We start from the raw sequence: 22,909 nt of genomic DNA on the forward strand, positions 1-22,909 counted from the left end.
TTGGCCTGCAACCATTGGGACCTTCACCATGCAATACTCGACCTATGGTTGAAATGGATACCCCAGTCCCATTTGCAACCAGTTCACTTTGGATATCTTTGGCAGTCAATCTCGGATTATTAACCTTCCTCACAATTCTTTTACTTTTTCTTGGTGAAAGAACCTTCTTTCTTCCAAACCGAGGTAGCATTGTGACAGTAGCATGAGTCTTGTACTTCTTGATAATAGAAACAGTAGTTGAAATTGGGATACTCAAATACTTGTAAATCTTCCTGTATCCTTCTCCAGCTTTATGACATTACATAATTTTCTGTCTGGGCCCTTCAGATAGCTCTTTACTTTTTCCCACATTGACTTATTGGTAATGACAGCACTCATCCTATACCTAACCCTTTTTTACTCTCAAGAAGATGTTCGCCTACAATCCAGCATTTTCTAGACTTTTCTAGAATTAGGTTGTGCATTGTCATATTGAAATTTCTAGCACCTTGTAGACAATACTTTTCCAAAAATTATTTGTTTTTGAGAAATTCTTAAAAATAATATATTTCCATTGGGGTATGTAAACTTTTGACTACAAGTGTGTGTGTGTGTAAGATATATAAGTGCCTATAGAAAGTCTACACCCCTTTGAATTTTTTTCACATTTTGTTGTGTCAGTGCCTCAAGAGTTTCATGCATTTAAATGAGGATTTTTTTCCACTTACCTACAAAACGTACTCCACCCTGTTAAGAGGAAAAGATTTTATTGAGAAAAAAATTATATATTAAAAATACAAAACTGAAAGATCATAATGGGATAAGTCTCCACCCCCCTGAGTTAATACTTGGTGGAAGCACCTTTGGCCGCAATTACAGCTGTGAGTCTGTTGGGATAGGTCTCTACCAACTTTGCACACTCAGGGGCATTTTTCTTTTTGTTCCTTAGCCACTCCAGTGTAGCTTTGGATCATTGTCATGCTGAAAGGTGAAGTTCCGTCACAGTTTCAGCTTTCTTGCAGAGGGCAGCAGGTTTTCCTCAAGGACCTCTCTGTACTTTGCTCCATTCATTTTCCCTTCTATCCTGACAAGTGCCCCAGTTTCTGCCGATGAGAAACATCCCCATAACATGATGCTGCCACAACCATGCTTCACAGTAGGGATGGTGTTCTTTAGGTGATGTGCTGTGTTTGGTTTTTAGGTGATGTGTTGGGTTTGCGCCAAACATAATGCTCTGCCAAAATTTTGCCACATGGTTACAGAATCTCAAAATCAAATCAAAAGTGTTTTTTTCCTTACTTAAAACGGGATTCAAGGTGGGTTTTTTGAGTAATGGCTTCCTTCTTGCAACCCTACCATATGGGCCAGATTTATGGAATGCTTGGGATACTGTTGTCAGATGCACACTTTAACCAGTCTTGGCCATGAAAGCCTGTAGCTCTTGCAAAATTGCCATTGGCCTCTTGGTAGCCTCTCTGATCAGACTCCTTCTTGCTCAGTCATCCAGTTTGGAGGGACGGCCTGATTTAGGCAGGGTCTTGGTGGTACCATACACCTTCCACTTCTTAATAATCGTCTTGAGCATGCTCCAAGGGATATTCAAGGCCTTTGATATTTTTTATACCCATCCCCTGATCTGTGCCTTTCAACAACAGAGTTCTTTTGAAAGCGCCTTGGGGCTCCTCATGGTTGAGTCTTTGCTTTGAAATGCATTACCCAGCAGAGTGAATCTACAGGAACTGCTGAATTTATCCTGAAATCATGTGAATCACTGCAATTTAACACAGGTGGAGGCCACTTAACTTGGTGTGTGATTTTGAAGGAAACTGGTTACACCTGAGCTCATTTAGGATTGCTTTTACAAGGAGGGTGGACACTTATCCAACCAAGCTATTTCAGTTTTTTTTTATTTTTAGTTATTTTTCTACAAATTTCTAGAATTTGTTTTCACTTGGAAGTTGTGTGGTAGAACGTGTAGAGAAATGAAAAAAAAAAAACACAAAAGCATTTTAATTCCAGGCTATAAGGCAACAAAAGGTGAAAATTTTGAAAGGGGCTAGGGGCTTTTCAAAAGCAGTCTGTGGACTCTGTCATGAAAGGCTGCAGTTGAACTTTGAATTGTTCAGAATATATTGTAAAGAACTTGTGCTGAAATAAACAACCATTGCAACAGAACGGTCTCCTGAAAATGTACTTTTAGTTATAGGAAAAGGCCAGATGATGCACTCAGCTTAATGTACCCAATTTCCCTTGTTCACTGTAATTTAACACATCAGACCATTAGGTGGTGGCATTCACAAACTATGGAGAGAAGCAATTAATATTGTGATTACCGGGTCTTTCCCCATGTGTCTCAGAGAAAGAAGTACATTTACCTCCTACAGTTGCTATATTTACACCCATGAGTGAGAGAAAACTTGTGGTAAAGATATTGTTACAGGTCGAAACATATAATATAATAGAATTGTGTCTCAGGTAAAATACAAGTGATGTGTACTCACAGCAGTTGTCGGCTGCCTTTTTCAATCATTTACTAACTTTTTCGACAGGACGGCATGATTTCTTTGTGATGTGTATAATCAATTATAGTTTGTTTTCATTAAAAACGTCTTTGACATGCGCAGTTAAAACAATCTTTAAACAATTAATGTATTAACTATGCGACCTACAGCACCTGTTTATAAACGGTTGTCCTGATTTCAAAGTAGCCTATTTTTTATATATTTTTTGGATTTCAAAACTTGAAAGTAAACGATCACAAGTTTTAACAAATGGTGTTTCTCTGTGGTTTGTGCTGTTATGTCTGGAATAAACACGAGTCGTGTAAATGATATTAAAATGCATAATGTATTACATACAATGTTATTGTTTACAGATACTGGTTTTTATATTTATTTTATATGCAGTTGTGGAAGGGTGGTGGGTAAGTCCCTGACACAGGAGGCAGACAGGTGGATTTGGCAACACCGCACAGGTGCCCAGTTTTATTCTCTGGTGCTATTTTTAAGTTTATCCCGCAGATGGCGCTGTGGGTCCGTGGTCTGATTTACCAACGATGGTAAACAGAACCACGGGCATACCAAGCGATGGTACACAACACCGGCGCCCTTGCAGGTGCTCAAAGAAATAAATGAAAACAGAAGGCAAAAATAACAAGGGAAAAAATAACACAATAACAAAACTACAAATAAAAGGTGCTGCACTCTGCAGCAATATCCCGGTCGCCACTGCCCGTGTGACCCAGATCTCCGTCCTATGCTGCCGGCTACCTAGCCTGCTCTGTTATACTTGTAAGGGGTCTGCCCAAGGGTTCCCTGCTCTCACTGTCTCACTGTGACACTTTCGTGTCTTTTTTCTCTCCCGGCTGGTTCTCGGTCCGCGACCAGCGTTTCCGCACTCTCAGCGCATATATAAGGGCAGACCTGAGGAAACAGCAGAGCGTTATTTTATAGGACCAACAATCTCCCAAGATTCTCCTCTCAGCCATTCAGAGAGGGGGAAGTCCACACACCCACTTTCCCACCTCCCCGTGTCACTGCCATGACTCGCAGGCGGTTGTTGGACGACTGCCGCCCTCTTCCTGCAGCCCGTGAACACGCCAGCAGAGTCATCACAGATCTCTCCCTGCTTTCCCTCAGAATGACACCACCGGTTCATTCGAAAATCTTACACCCCCATGCCTTCCCGGAGAAAAAGTCTGCATTTTGATGCAGCTTTCCTGCTCGGTGGACTACCCTGAAGGCATAGGGCTGCAAGGCCAAGTACCACCGTGTGATTCTGGCGTTGCTATCTTTCATCCGGTGAAGCCATGCTAAGGGGGCATGATCTGTAACCAGGGTGAAGTGTCGCCCCAGGAGGTAGTACCGGAGTGGCTCGACTGCCCATTTTACTGCGAGACACTCCTTCTCGATGGTGCTATAATTTTTCTTGCGGAGAAGGAGCTTCCTGCTGATATACAGGACGGGGTGCTCGCTTTCCTGAACCTCCTGCGACAACACTGCCCCGAGACCTGTCTCTGACACATCTGTCTGCAGGGTGAACCTCTTACCAAAATCCGGGCTGCATAGCACTGGCTTACTACACAGCCTCCGCTTCAAGGCGAGAAAGGCCCTCTGGCACGACTCCGTCCACTGAACCGTATTTGGGGCAGCCTTCCGGGTGAGGTCTGTCAAGGGAGCAGCGAGCGTAGCGAAGCTCAGGATGAACTTTCTATAATAGCCTGCTACTCCCAAGAAAGAGCGCACCTGGGTTTTGGTTGTAGGAATCGGCCAGTCAGCCAAGGCTTTCACCTTAGCAACTAGCGGTCTGATCTTGCCTCCCCCTACTCGATACCCCAAATACTCAGACTCACTCTTCCCAATGGCACACTTCTTTGGGTTTGCAGTGAGCCCCGCCTCCCGTAAGGACTGCAGCACCGCCGCTACCTTACACAGATGACTCGGCCAATCCTCACTGTGGATAACCACGTCATCTATGTAAGCAGCGGTGTACTGCTGATGGGGCCGCAAGATGCGATCCATCATCCGCTGGAAAGTGGCGGGTGTTCCGTGCAACCCAAAGGGCATGGTCCTAAATTGGTACAGCCTGAAGGGAGTCGAAAACGCCATCCTCTCTCTAGATTCAGGAGTCAGGGGTATCTGCCAGTACCCCTTCGTTAAATCCAGTGTCGTCATAAAATGAGCTGTGCCTAGACACTTCAGCAACTCATCTACCTGGGGCATTGGATAAGCGTCAAATTTCGATTTCTCATTGATTTGTCTGAAATCAATGCAAAATCGACTTGACCCGTCTGGCTTATCGACTAAAACGATTGGACTGTTCCAGTCACTTTGGGACTCTATTACCCCCAGTCTCAGCATTTCGTCAATTTCCGCTTTTATTACCTGTCTTTTATGCTCAGGTATACAGTACAGCCTCTGGCGAACTAGCGCCCTCGGCTCAATATCAATGTCACGCCACCAGACCGTGAGCCTGACATTTCTGCGTTGGTGTCAGATTCTCAGCAATCTGTACCGATCCTTTTCTTGCCAACACAGAAAGATCAGGTCCCAGGTCTGTGACGTCATCTGCATGCGCCACTAACAACGCCTCTGGTTGCAAAAGGCTTTAAGAGATTGATATGATAAATGTGTTTCTCTGTCCGTCGCTCTGGCTGGCAGATCTCATAGTCCACCTTCCCAACCTCGCGTGTAACCTCAAAGGGTCCTTGCCACTTAGCCAAGAGTTTCTACTCAGAACTGGGTAATAACAGAAGTACCTTATCCCCCAGCTGAAATGTGCGCAACCAGGCTCCTCGGTTATATTGTGTCTCCTGTCTGTGCTGTGCCTACTGCAAATTGTCATGCGCCCATTTCCCAACAGACTCAAGACGCTTGCGCAGGTCCAACACATACCGGACGGTATTGGTCAAATTGTCCTGCTGCTCCTCCCACATCTCTCTGACCAGATCGAGCACGCCCCGGGGTCTCCGCCCATACAGGAGCTCGAATGGTGAAAACCCTGTGGAAGCCTGGGGAACCTCTCTGATCGCAAAGAGAAGGGGAAGAATCAGCTGGTCCCAGTAACGCACATCACTACGAATAAACCTGGGCAACATGTTCTTAAGGGTCTTATTAAAGCGTTCCACCAAACCGTCGGTCTGAGGATGAAACACTGAGGTCCTAATGGTCTTAATTCCCAAAAGCTTACATGTTCCGCGGATTAGCCGTTACATAAAATTGGTGCCTTGATCGGTTAGTATCTCCTTGGAAATTCCCACCCGGGAGAAAACCTTAACAAGCTTGTTGGCAACAGACTTAGCGGACATAGATAGGAGGGGAATACCCTCTGGATAACGCATAGCGTAATCCAGAATGACAAGTAGGTGGGTGTATCCTGCCGTGCTCCTCTCTAGTGGCCCAACTATGTCCATCCCAATACGCTCAAATGGAGCTTCCACTAGGGGCAAAGGCACCAGTGGGGCTTGTGGAACGGCTCTAGGGCTGGCCTTTTGACATTCCCCACAACACTCACAAAACCGCTTGACATCGCCATCCAGCCCCAGCCAGAAGAACCGTGACACAAGCCTTGCTTTAGTTTTATCCCTTCCCAAATGACCAGACAGGGGAATAGCATGAGCCAGCTGCAACAAATCCTCCTTAAAGGGCTGAGGAATGAGCAACAGATGACGCACTTCACCGGTCTGAGGTAATTTATCAACACTGTACAGCAGGTCTCGATCAATTTCAAAGTGGGGGTACATGGCGGCGCGTCTGGGCTCGACCACCCGACCATTAGCCACCGCTGCTTGGTCAAAGAGCCTGCCCAGCACATCGTCACACCCTTGCTCGAGTCGGAAGTCACGGGAGCGAGCTGAGAAATCAGCTCCAATGGCTTCCAACTCGGGGTCAGGTCAGTCCCGAGCAGAGGCAGCCGAGCCAGACCCCTGCGCTGAGTCCGCGACCTCCCCCCTGGACTCTTCACCAACCGCCCCCACCTGAAACTTCTCCGACTCCCTCCATTGCCAGCCCTCATTCTTAGCGATCCGGCACTCCCGTTTAGTTTTACGGGGTTTAAATTTATGGCAAAACCACTCTGGATCGCGAAAGGGAAAAATCTCTCCAACTACTTCCTCTTTCCTCGCCAATAAAGAGGACGGGTCTGTCAGGGCAGCCAACCAATCTTTAAACTGCTCACAGTCCTGTCCCAGAACTACCGGTGCCGGCAATCAAGGACATAATCCTACCTGCACCTGCATCACCTGCTGGCCAATAGTCATACACACATTGATCTTGGGATAGGAGCGGACATCCCCATGAATACATTTAATATGCACCCATCCCAATATACGTTTATGCCCCGGTGAGATTAGGCTCTCCTGTACTAGAGACTGACCACACCCTGAATCCAGGAGAGCCTGGGTTTTTGTACCATCCACTGTCACAGGAATAACAAAACCCTTGTGCTGAAATGACTGAGGTAATTCAACTTGCCTACCTGGTCGGCTGAGGTCACACACCATCACGGGACAGTCCCGGGCGAGGTGGCCCGCCTCCCTGCATGTCCAACACCTCGTGGGCTGGTTTCTCTCCCTGAAGTTTTGGAAAGAGGGGGAAACACTGGAGCCATAAAACGGGCTCGCCGATAAGGCGTCCGCATGAGACCCCGGCCCGACACTGCAGCAGCCCGTGGGTATCCCCACCCTGCCCCAGTTCCCGGGCCGGGAGCTCCCGCCGACACCCCCCGACCAATTCCTGGACTACCTTCCCCCCAGTCCCTTCGCCCTCTCCGGGGCCAGTTAAGGGGATGATTCAGGAGCTGCACTCCTCCCCGGCAGTTTCACAGGCGTTGGCTCCGCTGCCTGGTACTGCTCGGCTAGTTCGAATAATGACAAAACAGCTAATTTTAATTGACCGTCAATATATAGTACTTTTTATGAAGATTCCTTCACAGTGATCAACATTTAAACGGTGACAAGGTACTCGTGTGTGTGGGTAACCGCATTGCAAGACAGACACGTGAGAGTTGGCGTTGAAACACTTGCACATGTGCGCAGGATTTATCAAACACAAAACAGAAAGTACACAAATCGGTCATGTGACGCTACCAACAATGGTAACGCACAGAGGACACATACAAAAAGGCAAAATAAAAACACAGTACAAAAACTACAAATAAAAGGTGCCACACACTCCAGGGACCAGCACAGCTAGTCCCTCGCTGCCCTTCCTCTCAACCAAACCTAGCAGGCAGCAAGTCTCAATCGAGCGCTCATTGTAAAAAATCGTTTGGTCAAACATAACTCCAAAAAAACACACAAAACAAACCCGTTTCCACATATATATTACACCAACACTAATTTCCCCCTGTGCAGGGAAATCGCCCTGCTACAGGTATGTTTAAAAGAAAACAGTAAAGAAATGAAAAAGGAAAGAAGGTGGTATGCTTACATGCTGAATACAGTAATTACATGTCCTTTCTCTTGAAAAAACTATCCCGCATAGATTGTTCCTCACGGCCGTAGCCTGATTGCAGTTTGTGTAAAGATGACGTACAGGCAACTATTGCATTAGTCTTGCATGATTCGTACTACAGTAGGTCATCTTTGAACTAGCATTATCTTTGAGTTAGTCAACCATGGTCTGTTTTCACTGAGAGAATAACACGCGTGACACTGGAGAAAGTTCAGTGTCAGTCAGTACTGAAATCGTTGTGTCTGGGTCGATCCTGTACGTGATAATTCTAATAGGGCTAATTTACATTGAAAAAAACGGTTTCTGCTATCTCTCTAGAGAAGTGCTCGTTCAATTCAGCGATGAAACCTCTTGGCTTTAGCACAAGCTGTTGAGAGTCTGAATAAAAGCAGCTGTCTAACTATTTTACATGTGACTACAATGGAAATAGGTCAAGAGATTAGAACAGAAGTTCAAAACAGTTGTACAGTATATCATTGCGGTTTCTGGGTGCATTTCCAGTCATGTATTTACTTAGTATTGCTGAGCACCATAGACTCTCAAGCTAATTATATTCTCAGTAGCGAGAATAATACTCCCCACAGCAGAAAACAGTCATATTTTGGTTCCTGGCTTCCACAAGTAATCATTGAGCTCTACATTGGAGTACAAAAGAGTAGCCTTGGGCAGAAAGCAATTAATCATATGGTTATGTATTTTGTCTTAAAAAAAAAAAAGGTGAGGCAATTCTTTATCTTTGGGTACGGCATGCACATTAAATGGCTTGGAGTTTTTTTATCAATGCTACTGTCTCAAATCTAGATAGACTGGGAGGTTATTAAGTTAGCATCTCCTTTAGCTAATGCAGTGCAATGAAAGTGGCTTGTGGAGTCGCAACAAAGGTAAACATACATGTCCAATATAACTTATTGTGGTGTACAGAAGCTCATAAAGCAAGATTTCGTATTGAGAAAAAAGTGTATCAGTAAATAAATCTTGTGTCGTTTTTTTTTTTTTTTATATTGCTATCATCAGTACATTTTATTAGTTTTTTATTGCGGATAACTGGTCCTCACCCATGCTAAAGCAATCACAACCAATTGCTAGCAGAAGTACAGAACTTCATGTTTCCTGAAATCCTCTTTCTTTGGGAAGAATGTCTCCACTTGCATGTCTGAGCAGCAGGACAATACAGACACAGTCTATGGACGAGGCTGCTTGTTTGTGTACATCCTGAAACCTGCTTTTAACAGCTGGCAATGATTGATTCCAGGAGCTGAATTAAAACCAAGAAATAATGACTAACTGCTTGTCACCGTGCGTGCATCCTGTTGGGATGTCTCTGTATGACTAAGATGCTTGTAACAGACAGAATGTTTCCTTGTGATGGTGTGTGTGTGTGTGTAAGAGAGAGTTAAGCACTTGGTTAAACGTTCTGCATGTCCAGGAATACTATACTGTACAGTAAGCACAGTTAATAACTTGTTTTTAATAACATCGACATCCGGACTTTAGAACTCCATTTAAAGTTTCATCACCAGGGGCACAACTCAATTACCCTTGCAGAATAGCAGAGCCATGAGCAGACCCCAAAAAATCAACAGCTACAGAGTTCAAACACACTGCATTCCCCAGTTCATATCATTTGCCACTACTATGAATAACTCCCAGTACATACTTCCAGGAGGATGTCTGTGTGTTTCTGAAACTGGGGGCTGTTCAAGTTTTCAGCAAGCACCATAGTCACTTACACTGTAAAGTCAGCATATGTATTACTACTAAGAATTAAACTGTAATTTAAAGTGAATATTAAAATCTAGTTTTAAATTGTAAATCCACAAATTTACATTGCTGGGATACTTGATTTGAATTTGCATAGACCACTGGAGATAAACTCTAAGGACCAAGGTTAACTCATGCAGTGTCTTCTCTTGCTTCTTTCCGTTTGACTTGATGGAAAGTGATAAACTGCAGTACCAATTGTTTTGTGTGGATTCAGGGAGCAAGTCTAGAACCTCAAGGGCAAGTATGGGAAAGGGGGTTGTGGATGCTTTTTGGTGTCAGTCAAGTCTTTCAGTATTAGTAGCTTTGAAGTAGTTCAAACCAGGAAGCCAGAGTCTTTTTCCTTTTAAGCTAATGGATTTAAAATAAGGTTTTCAAAAAGGTTATTTTAGCACAAGTTTTTTTTTTTTCTCTCCTTTTTGGTACAGTAAGTGAAACTAAATGAAAAGATGGTGAGAGAGGCATCTGTTTTTGGGTTTGCATTTACAGTAAATCTGTAATTTTAAAGGAGATCTATGGCTATATTCCGAGGAGCAATAATGGAGTGAAACCTCGCTGCTTGTTGGCTAAACCAAAGCTTGGAGGAAAAGATTGATTTAGCGTTGTTGTGTGTAGTAGATCTGCCCGGGAGATAAAGGAACCTGCTCAATGGGTGGTAACCAAAAGTATTTTCCTATATGAAATAGAAATTTAAGGATGTTTGAGGCAATGGTTCGTCTTTCATAATGAGTTGAAATGTGCTGTCGGTTAAGTTACTTGTTTTCCTTAACTGCTGCCTACTGTGAGACTACCCTAACACTGGGCCGCAACCAGGTTTGAACCCGGGATTTACTAATCTCCTAGTTGCATAGAAAAAATGTAAGCTATTCATTTTTTTTTTTTTTCACTTAAAAAACTGAGTCACATCTTTCTCTCTCTGTCCTGTTGAAAAACTGGTCCATGGAACAGTTGTCTAAAGTATTGGCTCCTGGTGCAGTCTGGATTTGATTTTAAAGTTGTTAAACTACAGGGCTGTAAGGGTTACTTCATTTTTCAGCCCTACATGTACCTTATAAAGTATATATTTTTTGTCCACTGTTGGTGCTCTCCTCTACCCCAAAATAAATATTCTCAATTCTTGAGTCAGTCATAGCAGTGAAAATAATGGTGTCAGTATAACCAGACTAGTGTTGAAATCAAGTTTGAATCATACCTGAAGAGGTGCACAAGGTACAACACCATTGTTTTCATTTAAATTTCATGGGTTTTTTTTTTGTATTGGTTTAACAATAAAGTTATAGGTATTGAGCCTAAATGTGTTATACAACCATTTTGAACTCCTGACATTTTACTATAGGGTCAGCATTGCTTAACACATTTTAAAACTTGATAAAAGGCTTAAAATGCTGCTGTGTTGTTGTTCTTAAAGTTATTACATGCAACTGCAGCTACTGCTTTCTGTATCTATTTAAACCACAGTTTGTATTTATTTCTAAAAGCATCGGTGTGGCTGAATGTTTCTGCCGACTGGATACATTGTTACCCTTGGCTTATCCTTAACCAGTGGGTTATTATGCAGTGAACTTCCTCAGCATTATTTTTTAATTTTTTTTGTACTGTGTCCACATTCCCCAATGCTTCTGGGACATGTCTGACTTTGGAAATTACACAGCAGCCTCCAGCTCACTGGCAAGCAGTCAGTCACTTGAGTGCTTGGAGAAAGTGTAACAGCCTTTGAAGAAACCTGGTTTATTAGTGCGCCTTTGCAAAATCGCCTGGTTGTGTAATACTTGAAAGGAAATTAAATGAATGTAAGGTGGGTGTGTGGGTGTGGGTGTGTGTTTGTGTGTAATATAAGTGAACAAAAATCTATGTTTTGCAAGCACAGTACTTTTCAAGCACTTACTATGGTAAGGTTAGTTTAATGTTAAACCCAATTTGTATTACTTACCATAAAAGTGTGTGTCCTGCTTCAATAGCTTTTCTGCTAAAGATTGGCTGACCAGGACCATGTTATCTACCTTTTCCACATGTCCACCACATCCTTGACTTTTATTTTCATCCACTTTATTCAAAGAAGTTGCTATGTCTTTCCTAATCGCTTTGTATCCATATCCCTCAATGGAATAACAGTACCATCTAGTGGAATTGTGCTGTATAAACTCAAAAAGGATTGTGTCCCATTCACAAATTTTTATTCTGAGCGAAATAAAAACATCTTGATTTTTATGATGCATAAATAACCAGAACACAAATTAAACCTTATTTTACATGGAATCAACCCCATGTCACTTTTACATTTTTTTTAAAACTGTACTTGTGATGAAGGGATACTTTACCATCTACATTTGACTAAAGTTTTCTATAGTTCTTTCAGATTAGATCATTATTTACCATGCTTACTTACTATTCCATCAATAACTGCTTCCCATCAAGGCTGATTGTGAGGAATTGAGGTGGGAAACATGTTAGGGTTGTGCTCTGCTTTGCAGCCCGTAGATGAAGTATTGTTCTCTACAGCCTATGCAACACTGACATGCTTCCCCACCATCATCCCTGAGGAATATTCTTACAAGTAATTTATGCTAGAATAGTTAATCATGATCTTCACAGAAGCGACAATAGATATTCATACAGAATACAAATAGAATGTTGTGTAGATGATTTAAATACCCCTTTCAATTCCTACCTCCATGTAGGGTAAGCTTTTAGACGTGTGGTAGAATGGTAGACTTGATGTGCTGAGATCCTGTGCCACGTCAGGAATGATCCCATCAGCGGAAATAGTCTGGCATTCTGACAATTCCTGAAGGATCGTTAAGTTCTTTGTGCTTATTTCATTATAAAGAAATTCCAGACTGACAGCGTCAGAGATTGAAGTCTAAATTGTGCAGAAGAGTTACGACAGGGGTAGTCACGAGCACCCCCTGTGACTGTGTCTCAACACTGGAAGAACAGCTGTGATACAAAGTGGGCCAGGACCTACTGCAGCTCAATTCACATTTGCTGAAAAGTATACAGAAAGCTTAGAGCCATTCCCAACCTGGACATCTCAGGGGAGAAACACAGTGTCTGTTCACCAGTACTGTGATGTGCTTCCCAGGTAAATATCAAAAATTGTTGTTTTATCAGTTCCTGCCATAGCAAAGCTAGCTACGTTAGGTATTCTAACAAATGGCTCCATCTTCCTTGTCCAAAACCCAATTCTCTTTCAATTTGTTGTCAGGTGAATAATTCGGTATAAGTAGTGGGTTTATGTGGGAATGAAGTGATAAATAATCAAACAACAGGAAAGCTGTTACATATACTCTTTCAAAATGTTAAGTTACTGCTGCTATTCTATTATTTGTGTAATAGTAAAGCCAGTGTACAGTACACTGAACCAAGTTGTTGTTACCTACTATTGTATTGCCTCCTGCATTTAACAAAGTATGAAACTAAGTCGTATAAAAATCTGTTGCCCCATTACTATGAATTGCTTAATCTGACTAAGCTTCTCATTGGCTGTAATACTTATGAAGTAGTTTTAAAAAAGAAACGCATTGCTTTACTTTTGTTGTATCCAGGTGACATCCCCTCCTGCAACGCTGCTTATCGATAACCCGCAATATGCCCATTCATTTCAACCAGAGCATCAGCATTGTTACAGACAGAGAATGAACTGAAAAGCTTATGATTCTCATGAGAGAGAATCATTTTTTTAGAAATGTATTTCCAGCTTTATGACCCATAATGGATGAATAAAAATATCAAAACAATCGGGATTATGTTTAAAAAAATATATTGCTATGATATAGACAACACATGATGAAACAATAGGTAAAGTAATATGTTTTATAAAAAGACCGCAGGGTGTTCTGCAACGCTTGTAAACTGTAGTTTTAGTATTTATTAACTCTATAACCTTGTTATATGCAAACTCCCATTCTTCTCCCGAACTGTGCCTGTTTTTCATCCTCTGAATATTGCCATAATGACTGGCATCTGAAAAAGTCTGTCAGCTGATGTGAGAGCTTTATTTAGAAGCACGTTGCTGAGGGGAGGAAGGTATGGTCTCAGTATGTCATGTGTTACAAATCCATTTATTGGTCCACTTTTTAGACCTGCTTCTTTTAACATATTTAACATAATCAGTGAATATGCTAAAGGTATATTTTGTAACTTGATTTTTAGTTGGAGTTTGGTTTTGTAACTTTTTTATATGAATAATTAATCAATCTGTCTGCTACCTGTCAAAATGATTAGACCACTTGCCGACCTTGGTGCTTCTAATTAAGGTAGATAACTCACTCACTCGTACTAAATCCTTCACACATCATGTCACATTGCCTCCAGATTTGCTTCTGATCTTTCTTTGAGAACCCAGTTATTGAATTGCCGCAGAAAAAAACTTTGCAGTGTTTGCATAATTTTTTACTTTTTGTTCATGAACTCAACCAAGTTTGTATTTTTTAGTGGGAAAGGGCATCTGATTTGGTTTATTGTCATAGGTCTGTTATGTGGCGAGTGGTGTGGTACGGCGGGTTACAGTCCCAAAATTAAATTATGTACTCCAGTGGTGCACTTAAGTGCTTGGTGTCCCTCAACCCAGCTGGTGCTGTACTGTGTTGTGCGTGAGTTGTGCTCTGGGTGGTGATGCTGGCTCTCCAGCTACAGCTCCCTGGCTCCTCAGTCCTGCCCAACAATAACAAAACAACAACAAAACACAAGCTCTGGCTTTCTGATCATATGTCGGCGTAAGGAAACGTACTCTTGTAGCTGCATCCCCTTTGTACTTCCAAACTCCTCCCTGCGATGAGCCTGGAGCCCTCGTGAATCCAATCGCTGCCTGCCCCCTGCTGCTGATCACAATGCAGCTGTTCAGAGCACTTGCAGATACATGCTTCCCCCAAGATGGCCGACCTCCGGTTTCCTCCTACCTTCCAGTAAGCCCGTCTTTGGGGAAGCATACTACCAACCTTACATAGCACCCTTTCTGGTTGGGAGGGAGATTTACAGATCAAATTCCTTCTCTCTCGGTCACAAGGCCTAAGCTAAATAACAGGTGAACTGAAATCTGTTGAGCAGAACCACTTCCATTTTTTTACATACCAAGTGTGAAGTAGTTGCTTTCACGCTTTAGTTCTGTAAGCGCATATTGGTTCGTGTGATGAGCCCCTTTATTTAACAGAATTAATAAAAGAACATAGATACACGTCTGTACAGTAGATAGGTTTTACAACTGGATTTAGAGAGAAATCTTCTCAAAATGTTTGCTTTCCACTAGATGGCATAAGATGCCAGTGTAGTTCAGTAGCATTACTCTGTAGTTTTATTGTAAATTCAATATCCCTGTCTTAAGAAGGGTGGAAGAAGATAAGACTATTTCCCACTAGTTACCCTGCTAGTTAGCAGACTTTAATTCTGTGTAGTTTTACTTGGGTGCTTAACAGCTGTATACCTTAATGATTGTGGATTAGAGCCCTAGGATTGATTCAACCTACAGAGTTTAATGGTACTTTTACATTTATTATCAGTTATTAGATTATAAATAATAACAGGATAGTCAATGGTGTACAATTGTAATTGGTAGCCAACCAATTACCCACATGGGCGGGCATATTTAAAACATTACAAACCAACACTACCGTTGCTGGTTGTATTGTATTGTATTGTATGTATGTATAGACCGGACAGGGCTGTTTTTCACAGGCTGTTGCAGATAATCAGATAAACTTTCTCCTACAGAACACAATCGACTGTACTGTTACTAGGTGTTATCGCTGCATCCATGCGTGGAGTTTTCCGTTGATTGCATTAAAATGCGATGTTCTCTGTTTTGTTAAATGCTCAAACAAAGATTTTAATAGAAAGATATGAAAGCTTTTTTTTTTTAACATCTCATTGTTCTATATCAAGAAAATGAACAGGATAGAAAAACATTCAAAGTAGCAGAACATTAAAACATCAGTAAACAGAAAGCCACAGACTAAGATACTGTCAGCTGTCTAATGTGGTATCCCCTGTGTGTCTCACTGTAAATATACCCAATATCAATCAAACCCTTTGTTTATGATGAGGCACAGGTCATGAGAAACACACTCCAATTTTTGACATTTCTAGGAGCCCCACTGTCTGAAATGCACAAGGGATACCAAATAATACATCCATAGACTAAGATATTGTCAGCTGTCTAAGTTGGCATCCCCTGTGTTTCTCACTGTCAATACCAATGTTGGGTGTGTACTGTATATAAAATAAATATATAAACAAATACCTGTGAACAATAATGTTGTATGTAATACATTATCCATTTTAATATCATTTACACGACTTGTGTTTATTCCAGACATAACAGCACAAACAACATTCGTGAAAACTTTCGTGATCGTTTACTTTCAAGTTTTGAAATCCAAAAAATAAGCTACTTTGAAAATGGCACAACCGTTTATAAACAGGTGCTGTAGGTCGCAGAGTTAATACATTAATTGTTTAAAGATTGTTTTAACTGCGCATGTCAAAGACATTTTTTTAATGAAATTGAAACTGATTATACACATCACAAAGAAATCATGCCGTCCTGTCGAAAAAGTTAGTAAATGGTTGCAAAAGGCAGCCAACAATTGCTGTGAGTACACATCACTTGTATTTTACCTGAGACACAATTCTATTATATTATATGTTTCGACCTGTAACAATATCTTTACCACAAGTTTTCTCTCACTCATGGGCGTAAATGTAGCAACTGCAGGAGGGAAATGTACTTCTTTCTCTGAGACACATGGGGAAAGACCCGGTAATCACAATATTAATTGCTTCTCTCCATAGTTTGTGAATGCTGTCACCTAATGGTCTGATGTGTTAAATTACAGTGAACAAGGGAAATTGGGTACATTAAGCTGAGTGCATCATCTGGCCTTTTCCTATAACTAAAAGTACATTTTCAGGAGACCGTTCTGTTGCAATGGTTGTTTATTTCAGCACAAGTTCTTTACAATATATTCTGAACAATTCAAAGTTCAACTGCAGCCTTTCATGACTGCTTTTGAAAAGTAAAATCTTTTATTTAGCTTTGAATAGCTGTCTTTGCTGCTGTATTGGTTTGACTTGAGAAAGCAGAGTTCAAACCTCTTGAACTTTCCTCCTAGCAGTGACCTCTGCAGTTCCACTATACTGTACGCTATCCAAAATCACTTCAATTACCCTTTTTATTATTATGACTTCATTATGCAGTCCCACACCATTACTTTGTACAAGGTGCAGTGTGTTTCATGGATTTTAACTTCCTCGCTGCCACCTAATATTCCCCACATACACACACATACCTGTGCAGCGGCAGAATTTCACACTGCATGCTCCCATGTTTCCCTGACAGTATAATATATACTCAGTCCTCATCTTCTGCAAATTTCTGCAGTCTGAGAACTAAAACCTACTTCTCGTTTTCTTCACATTAGGTCAGTTCCATCATCAGTGCAAGTTGGAGATCCTAACTGGGGCTGACAGAGTCTCAGTTTAGAAGCTGATGGAAAGTAACCAGTCTGATTTCAAGTCAAGTCACTTTTCCCAGTGGCAGTTATAACACAGCATTAGTAGCAATGTCACCTGCCACGTTTATACGAATATGTGAGCCATTGGTAAACAGAATGGTTCTTCCATGTTAACAGTTGTGATAGACTGGCTTGGATCAGTGCTGGTAATGCTGTGATCTGCTACCAGGTCTGCTAGTTTCATAAGGTAAACTACTTATATAATACAACTTTAGGACAGCAAACTAATGGAAATAACTTCCAATCACCAGTAGGCTAGTCTAGAAATCAATGACCCAGAGGTGAAAGGCTCAGAATCCTCTAGCCCCTAACCACCTTATCAACAACTGTTGACAACCTGCATATTAGACTCCCTTTATAACTGCTGCTGACTTTATAGCACAGCACAGCCCAGAACAGATTTTTTTCTGACCTGTATACAGCTCCAAACAACTGCTTTTGTTTTTTTTCTTTCTGGTGATACTGTTAATGATAATGGGAATTAAGCTTTAACTAGCAGCAGCTACTGCATTGGAAATGATTCTGTGCCTTCATCATGTGCTTATCTGTCATGTTGATGCCATTGCAGTCTTTGGCTTCCTGGTGCTACAGTGTAAAAAGCTGGCTCGGTTTAAGCAGACATTTTGGTCACTAGGACACCTAAAGGACAAATAGTGGCTGAGTGCCAATCTCTCTAGAAGGCGCCTGACTCCTCGACACTTCCAGTGACAGATGCAAATCCCTGCATAACTACCGTCACTCTGGGTTCAGCAATGTGCTGCCCCAGTAGATAGCATCTAAATATCATGAAAGGTTGCCTAGAAAAGGCTAGGATGCACAAGTTTGAATTATGGCTGGCGTAATACATGGCGTGAACTCATTAGCTATCAGCCCCTTGACGTTGCAGTCTCCTGATTGCGTGAAAATTAAAACCAGGTAATTCTTGGAATCCCCCTGCACTATATTCTGTCAAGATTCAGCCCTGTAGACAGCCGTCGAATTGAAGAACCACCAAAGTAGTTATATAAGAATCAAGTATCTCTTCGGTGCCCCTAAACAGTCTTTAACCCCTCCAGCTGAATTTAGGAGCAGTCTGTTTCCAATACTGTACACTGGTCTATTTATAACCATTAGAACTAATGCATACCAATAACTCTGTGCAACATTTGGTTGGGTAGAGATAGGAGGTTCTGAAGATGATTGTCAAAAATGCATTGAGGTTATATATAATATATTTTTCGTTTTTTTTTTCTGTCAATGTATTTTGTTCATAAAAATAAACTTTGAAAAACCATAAAGAGGATGGCTCAATAATTAGCACCAACAGTGTTATCAATAACACTGGCATAGACATTGCAGATTCATGTGATGTTGGCCTGACTTGACATGCAGTAACCTGCCCCAAATGAGTGTGAAAAACAAAATCACCTCAACCCAGCAAAATTAATGACAGGAAAAGCTTTAGATTGCATTTTTAAGCAGGCATGCCTTTCAGTTGGTCTGTGAAAGTTCATCCAGATTCTTGTGCCATCCTTTGCCCTTGCAGAAGACTGATGTCATGCCACACAATCGCTGCAGTGGATTATCTGGGGTTCACAATACTGGAAGTTTAAGCCGCTGTTCCACACTTGTTGTAGCTACATAATGGAGCCCACTGTCTTTGTTTAATCTGAGCATTATGTTTCACGCATTGAGAAGCCTTGCAGCTGTACAGTTCCTGACATTTCAACAGTGCTCATTATTAAACTAATATGCACAGATATATTTTTTTTAAAAAGCACATTCACAGAAACCTGCAGGTGTATGGCTAATTAGAAAGGAAATTCCCCTCCATTTTTTTTTTAAATGTATTTTTATTTTTTGTATTATGCTTGCTGAAGGTTATAAAGCAGTTTATTTTTCACCAATGTATCTTGCAAGTGAAACAGCAGCAGACTGGTTTTCTTAGAATCCTGAAAAATGCTGAAGAACATTACCTGAAAACATCAGTGGTTTGGACATTCATTAGCACAAGTTCTTTAGAGTAGGTCACATACTTATTCATGAATGGGAGTTATATACATACTCTGACTTGCACTTGAAATATAATGTATGCTAAAGTTATGGAAAATTCTGGCAAAAGTAGTGTGAGATACTGCCTGGAGACATTATTTGGCAGGAGACACTGTTTTGCAAGATGCAGCAGGTTAGTCCAACCTACACAAAAATTTAGTTAATACATAAAAACCTTACAAAACACCTTAAGGATAAAAAGTAGATTACCTGGATACCAGTGAACAGCCTGTAAAAACTCTTGAGGGGGAAGAAAAACAAGACAATGTAACCCTTCTGCCATGTTTAAATTTGTCTTATTATATACTCAATTTTTAATCAGTGACACGCACGGATACAACCAAAGTTAAGAATGAGAGGAGGCTATTCAGCCCATCCATATCATCGCATTTACTTTTAGATGATTCATCACAGAACTGGGCCATATTTTTAGAGTTTACTCTAGTCTTTAACTTCTATTTTTTGAAAGGGGGACAAATACCTATCGACTTTACAAAACTAGTATCAGACATGGAAGTAATATAAGTCGAGTTGTCTTGCGCACTGTCAACTTGGTTGTTTCTCAGTTTTGTACATTGGTGTTGAATTTTCAACTTTCAAAAAAGTGTTAATTGGAGACTAGAGCAACTGCTTAAAAATGTGTCTCTGCCTCCCAACGAATCTGAGTGATGAATGATTCAGCAGCTACAAGAAGGCCTGGCAGCCTGATTTGTACATTCACCACTGTTGTCTTTTAAAAATGTCTTTTAACCTCTTCTGTCTCTACTTCATTTCCAAATGTGTTCATTCATCCTGCTCTTTGTGCTATGCATAAACAAGTTACTAGCATAAACTTTGTTAATGATAATTTTAAAAAGTTTTAAAAAGTTGTTCGATGTAGCCAGATTTCCCAATGTACTGTGTGTGTGTGTGTGTGTGTGTGGGAGGGGAGGGAGGGAGGGGGGGGGGGGGGGTTAATTTTAATTAAAAAGGTGTGTGAAATCCCTAAAGAGTTTTTAATCCATGCATGTTAAAAAGTTACAAATTATTCACACTCCAGCATTTTGTCATTTCTCCTGTTCAATAAATCAAACTAGTTTACCGTTTACTACATAGAAGTAGGTGTAAAACAGATTAAAAAGTGAAACAAAATAAGCATTTGGTCTTTATCTGACACAGGAACAATATTGTAATCTATCTGGAACACAGAAGATTTTTCTGAGGAATGACAAGCTGTAACGCTATTGGTACAACAACCAGTACAATAAATATGTTCCACTGACACCAACCTGATTTTATAAAATAATATCACAAAAGCACTGTACACAAAGTTACACTTTGTTATACTTAGGGTGGGAAAAACCACTTTGTATGCTGGTGGCCATTTGGCCACATAGCTTTCAAAACCTGTGGGCCAACATTTTCAAATTGGGACAATATGAGGAGATATTTTGCACACATTGCTTTTGCATACTTTGTTTTCATGTAATGGGAGTTTTTTTTATTATCTTTAAATTGTGGGAGGGGAGCTATATACAGTCGATGTGCCAGGGAACTAACTTCATAAAACTGAACTATAATGCCAGGGAAGAAAACTATATAAAAATTCAGGGAAGTTAACTCAATTGTTTATTTTTCCTTACTTTGATAGACAATACTAACTCTTGTAGGTTTTTTATTTACAATTAAAATGAGTCAGCATTTTATCAGCATTTGCAGCACTACCCCTTTATTTTGTGCTTGTTTTTTAGCATCCCCATAAGGGAAGTTCATCTCTTGTCAGTCCGTGTTTTGAAAGCCTTCTATGTTACGAAAGCTCCTCGAACAAAATCTTAACCGGTACCTTCACTTTGACCTGTGGCCTAAGACGGCTGCCATAGTTTGGTCAGGTAATCTTATGTTTCTGGACGGAATAAAACCAAACATTTTTGTAGCGGTGGTCAGGAGAAAGTGAGTTTGTTTTGTGAGCATCAGTATATCCAGATTGCACTCTCTCCTGCTACAATGCTTGTTGACTTTTTTCACTTTAATTTAATATAAGTTTAGAAAAATTCCTGGTGTGATTTTTATGACCTACCATTTGTCAAATAAGATGAAAACAGTGAGGATTGTATTGAAAAATGCATTTCAGTGATATAGGCAACACAGGATAGAACTACCACCTCTATTTCCTTCAGGGAAATAAGTGTAAGTCTAGTCTATTCTCCATAATGGCACAGACTCAAAAGTCGAAGATATTCTGTTCCCTATGAAACATCAGTAATTTGAGCTGTTATGCTGTTCGGATACAAAATTATCTGCCAGCCAAGCACCTGTTATCAACCCTATATCAAAGTGTAGTGTAGTGCTCACAGTGGTCTCTGCAATACTTCACACATTAGTTTTGAATGTTGTACACTCTGCAGTCTTTGTTATTAACAGACTATAGGAACTGTAATTGGCTGAGCCACAGCTGGATACAGGATACCTGCTGCTGTTCAGTGAGTCTTTAGGGTTTAATGAGCAAAGATTAAAACACATACCGCAGGCATGATCCTGTTTTCAACAACTGCAGCTGCAAAGTGCTGCTTTTTATAACGTTCCCCCTCCGAATTTATATATAAAGGAGGACACAAAAAATGAAGGTCACCTCCCCCTTTTCCTCAACCAAGGTCTTAAAAGCAAATAACATGCAAATAAAAACAGTGCACGCACATACAGAGGGTCCTCATAACCAGGTAATGATAACACAGTACCTGAAAGTTAAAAAATGTATAGGATTATAGCCAAATGCAGTCCGAAACACCTATACAGTAAGGGTGTATTGGGTGAAGAGTCTAAAGATTAACCTGTACCCCTCAAACACTCTGCCTGTAGTGGTTTTAAGGAATACAACAAGATTATTGTGCATTATGAAGCACTAGCTGTACTATTGTCACCAGCATGTGATGGCTGGAAACGAAAATGAAAATAGGTTCTAAACAGCAAAAAGAAATGACATTACTTAAAATTCTGGAGCTGATATTTCAGTACCAAGTTTCTCAAATTGTTCTGGAGGAATACTTGATCATTCTTAAACGATGTCTCTTAATTTCCTAAGGGACGTTGCAGCATAAACACCACCCTTTTTAATACAAAAAGGATTCTAGAATTCTCAGTGCTATCCAAAGATTCCTACATTTGCTGTATTGCTAAGCCTTCAGTTATCATACTGAGAGGAAAACAATACAATGGATTCATTTTTTTAATCTCTGCATCTCTAGGATCACTCTTCCGGGCAGATTGGAAAAACTTGCAGCAAAGATGAATGCGAGTGTCTGTCCTAATGCGGCTTTTAACAGCTTTTGTTTCATGAGTTCATGATGCCACAAGCCCGATAACATTACTGGTTTTTATTTTTAGTTTTTTCTTTATTTTTATTTTTAGTTTTTTTATCATTGATTCAGAAATCCCTTCGGTGTAAAATGGAAGCTACAGTATGCAAACAGAAAACACTTGAAAAGAAAGTAATAAAGAGCTGAGTGTCTGTCATCACTCATAGGGTTAATGCCCCCTAGAGTGGAGTGGTACAGTAGCTAAAATAAGAAAGGTATCATGTGAAATGCTTGAACTGTTTGTTGCGTTAGTCTCAAATTTTTGGTATGAAATGACCAACCATCATGGAAGAGGTTGTTTTTGTTGTTTTTGTTTTTTTTGGGGGGGTGGGGGGGTGGTGCTGGT

At 40.8% G+C, this 22,909-nt stretch overlaps 1 protein-coding gene across 4 annotated transcripts in view; it reads left to right on the forward strand.

Moving 5' to 3' along the window:
- The window catches only part of tspan9a (tetraspanin 9a), a 133,512-nt gene that overhangs the window by 22,023 nt on the left and 88,580 nt on the right, over positions 1-22,909 (forward strand). The window lies entirely within an intron of this gene.

Source organism: Polyodon spathula, chromosome 7 (assembly GCF_017654505.1).
Source record: "Polyodon spathula isolate WHYD16114869_AA chromosome 7, ASM1765450v1, whole genome shotgun sequence".
Taxonomy (NCBI): Eukaryota; Metazoa; Chordata; class Actinopteri; order Acipenseriformes; family Polyodontidae; genus Polyodon; species Polyodon spathula.